Raw genomic sequence first — 5012 nt, forward strand, 5'->3', positions numbered from 1 at the left:
GTAGAAATTAAGGGTATACGGTGTAAGAGGCAATGCACAGGAACTAATAAAATGCTACCCTTACAAATAGAGTTATCAGTCAATAGACCTTAGTAAAGTGTGTCCTGTAACTAAAACTGAGAATTGTATGCATCAACATGGAGAATTGTAAGTCAAGGAGTACCTCAAGGTAGCGTCTTGGAACCATTGTTGCTCTTAATGTACACAGATGACATTGCTATGACAAAAAAATAAAAGAAACGTACATTCCTTATAATATAGTAATACCTAGTAACCTAGTTACAAATCTTGATTAGATCAAAATTATGAACTTTAAACGAAAGAATTATGAAACCTCTTTAAATTAGAGTGGTCTATGAAAGCAGGGAGATAGATAAAGCCTCTGTACCTCGTTTTTCAACTAAACGAATAGCTAACACCCAGTGTCCAAAACAAAAAAAATTTGCTTGAAAATGAAACCACTTTAAAATACAATAAATTTCAAGATATATAACACAGATAGTTTTATTATATTATATTGATACATTTATGAAGGAGACTTTCAACTATTTAGGTACAAAGATACGACATTTTTCTAATTTATTAGTCCGCTAAAGAAGAATAAAACTGTAAAAAGTACACAAACAGCGACCAGTCGACGGGAATTCATTATCTCCGCTCGGCTGTCAAACACACAGCAACCACTCAGGTACCTTGGCGGTTCAGAATTTATGACAAGCGACTACAGAAATTGCAGATGTCGTGCGCGCGCTCGTAGAATAGAAAGAAATCTGACAAATAGATGAAGAAATACTGAAGTTCGAACGAGCGCTGGTTCGAAGATCTATACAAGCCAACTGCATCGTCGATCGAAATATTATAAAAGAAATGGTAAAGAATGGAAAAAAACCACCAAAAACACTTTTATTGGCTGCTGTGATAAAATTAAAAAGACTGCACAAGGAAGCCGAATATTTGTATAGGCTCTGCCTTCCAGATATACATACCATTTTCTGAACGTGTTAATAACGCTCGTTCTCGTAATTTTAGTTAACCTAAAAACGTCCTTCAATGTTATTGCACTTCCGGTTTTTCGAACACTTTAATAACACAACGAAACAGCGCCGGTGCGTCGTAAGCCGGCCATAAATAATGCACGTCGCGAGTCCGCCTGCAGGAGACCATCCGCGCCCGCGACCCAGCGCCCGCCTGCGGACGGCCCGATCCCGCCTGCACATTCATATTGCGCCATATTTCAACTGACTGGATAATAGCCGAACAATGGCTTTATTATAGCGACAAAAGGAGTCGACACGAACTCATTTCTGATATTCGACCAAAATATCGCTCAGCGAAGAGTGATTTTATCTGCTATATATAGTTATATTGTATTGTAATACATATGAAGGGAAGGTATCGGTTTTCTAAAAGTATTGAAAGTACACAGAGCAAAAAAGAAGTACCCACAAGTTTAGTCATATTTATTACAATTTCTGGTGCAAATACTTCATGATGCACGTTGTGTAGTGCATGTAGCCATTTAATATCGATTTTAAAGAACCAGTAATGGAAAAGTTATGGGATAAAATGGTGATAAATAACAAAACTTGAGGCAAATGTCTCCGTTTCCGCGAAAAGGAGAATGGCGCACTTTTCCACAACCGCATTCATGCAAAAATTAGATTTATGTTTGTATGAAAAAAACTACGGAAATCCGCCCGAATTAATATATCAAGTTGAATGGCGCGATTTACGAGAGACCATAAATCTTGGAGAATGACCCTACGGCCAAGAGCGGGTTGGCCACTAAAATTAGACAGGTGATTGTTGAAATAGTAAATCTTGTTGGACTTACAAAACTGTTTGTGTACTTAATATATACGACATACCTTGACTGACGTTGCCGTCTCTTTGGTTTTTTAAATAATTCATTTTACTATTTCATAAAATGACAATATGAGAAATATGTATAACATTTAAAAAAACTTCATACTATAAATAATGTTTAGCACCAGCTGCGTACGTTTTTTTTATCTATTTTGTCAGATTGTACCTTCAGATACGTATCGAATTTCGTCACTTCGTTATTGAGGGTAAGATGTGATGTATTCATCAATAAAAAAGCAAATGTTATCGTCACCCCATATCCACACCAATGTCGTTTAAGCAAAGGCCTATGGGCATATTTTACCACACTCTTCTTTGAAGTGGGACCCTCTATGACCTTTCCCTTCACCGTTCCAGCAAGTGATTATTAGTAAACTAAATTTTTTTTTTTTTTTTACCTGACAGGCAAATGACTCCAAATTACAAGTGAATTGCAAAAACTCTGTGTAGGCCTTCGATAAGAATGGAAACCAAGAGGAGGTGTAAGACAGTAGGAGGGAAGAAAATAAGCCCTGTCAGCCAGACGCACATTAATGAAATATTTAAAAACTTTATTCTCCTCTCAAGGCTTTGTGTACAAATGCTGTGCGTTTTGAGAATAATGTCGACCCCCCATCGGAGAAACCGAATGCGGGAGCGGTAATAATTATAAGAAATAACAGTCAGTAAATAACAACAGAACGAATGGACCAAATGATTCGTAACAACATGATTTTCCACGAAGATGCGTAGACGATTGCGATAAGCTAATAACACAACATATTTACAATGTCCGGCCACGATAGAACATATTTGTTATTGAGTCAATGTTATAGGGAGTTATCCTACAAGGTTACTTTTCTTATCTCGAAATAGAATAAGTTTGTTATTCTTCGTGCCATCCTTTGTCTTTATAATAAATAAATCGTAGATTAAAGAAACCGACCAACGCAGAATATGATAACACACTTGCAAAACGCAGTGAAACCGTTCTATAGCATTTCTCGATTTGTCCGTCATCGTACTAGAGTCTCGGCTCTAACATCGAATACATTCACGAGAGCTCTCAAATGTTTTACACAAACTCGTGAAATTGATTACCATCGATAGCGTCATAAATTCCTCTTCTCCGCTCAGTCTGAACGATTGCTACTATTTGGTACAACATTGCCTCTTTCCAACATGCGTTTCAAAGAGGTACTTCAATATATAAAATTAGACATACTGAATAAATTCAAGACAAATTATAATTTCTAAAATACGAATAAACTTAGCCTGCTCAGACCCGTAATGCAAAATTGTGACTATAAACAAAATCATTTCGGCGTCTCAGGGGCTTTTCAGACGGGGTCAGGACCGTTGTAGTCGTAGTTTTCAATACACTATAAATATATAAACCGTTATTTACTTATAGTTCATATTATTTAATCGAAGAAATGCACTACCAGTAGTGTAGGCGGACTGCATGCAGTCGATACTGATTTCGAGCAGGTGACGCCGCGCGCCTACTTCAGGAGTTCAGTGTATTTGTTAATGTTGAAATGGAAATTTATCGCTGTATTCAGAATACTCATGATTCCAAACGCCGACTTCACTTTCTGTTGAGGAAATAAATTTATCACACTTGAAACCAAATACTGTCGTAACTCAAAATTGTGTAATTGAGATAGCACGATTTGAAAGTTCAAAAAATTACTGAATGAAACCTTGTCGTTCATAAATGGATAACTAAATATTATGTACAAATAAAAATAATCACACGATTCGCAATGACATTCATTCAGAATATATTTTTTTAATTTTCAAATTGTGTTTCTCAATTCCACCATGTTACGACAGTATGAGGTTTCGAGTCACTACCTATATCACTATCAAAATCCCCAATTTTAATTTGTCAATAAATTAATGTCAGTATCCCCGGCTTTACTCTGCGGTGGAATTTGCCATTAAAAATGTAATAATAATAATAATGTGTCATTATAAAAAAAATTGAAAGAATTACCCTAAACTTTCACATATCGTCTTTTTGTTTTACCATTAAGTTTATTTAGCTCTCAAGTAATAGTTACCTTGTGCCGTTACTTTTAATCAAGATCAAGTTGCTTCAGTCAAAAAAAATATGTTTTCTTAAGAATGTCAATTGTCACTTTTGATTTTTGGTTCTCGGACTGTCGTTCTCATCGATTGTATGCAGTTAATTACGTCAGCGCACATTAATTTCAGATGCGCAGTCCATCCGTTGGCAGCCTATATTGGAAATTATAAAAATAATGAAAATTATTAATTTTGTTTACCATTTCACAACAACAATTAATATATTATTCACATTTACAAAAGTAGCTTCTACATATAAATAGGTAACTAAACGTGTGTCGACATCGACAAACGACATCTTCAGCTTCCCATCCTCCCACCATTCACATTGGTTTGATGCATTTCCTTATGACTGGTTTACGGCGAATTACTTTTTGATATATTTATTATCTATCAATTAAATTAAAATACCTAAGCATAGAGTCGAATTAACTTAGAGAAATAAAATGAAGACAGAAAACGGATATCAAAAAGATTGAAAACGTGATAAAACGCTTGAGTACACTAAAACACATTTGCGAACGAATCGTAAAATCTACACATCAAGAAACTTTATGTGCCTGCTCTCTCGCGCGTATTTACTAAATCGAGCTATCTCGTCAAAAGTCACTACTTAAAAGTGTAACCGATATTCCTGCTGGATTTTAGCTGTATGCTAAACAATGAATTTGAGAGTGGAGATCACAAATGCAAATGCTGCGTCTCTGGGGCGGGGGGCGACATAGGGAAGTGAGACACGCGGGAGGCGAGGTAGCTATTAATATTGCAGCGAGCCCATTTAACTTGGCAGTCGGGTCAGACGTAATTACTCGATTAATGCATCTTTCTGGACGCCATTGTCGCGTCATGTTTTGTTTAACGGGCTTTGCAAGTTTCGAAGTCAGAGGTAAAGTCGCCGATTTGAAGTTGTGAATATCGATGTCGTATGCGAATACGAATATATATCGAATATATACGAATATAATCAGTTTCTGGGCAAAGAGGCAAGACATTACACATAGTGTCAATTTGATCACTTCTACTTACCAGATAACCGCATCAATAATGTAACGTAAGGTACCCTTGTAATTTAA

The sequence above is a fragment of the Hyposmocoma kahamanoa genome, unplaced genomic scaffold (assembly GCF_003589595.1).
Source record: "Hyposmocoma kahamanoa isolate Upper Pololo Valley unplaced genomic scaffold, ASM358959v1 185, whole genome shotgun sequence".
NCBI lineage: Eukaryota > Metazoa > Arthropoda > Insecta > Lepidoptera > Cosmopterigidae > Hyposmocoma > Hyposmocoma kahamanoa.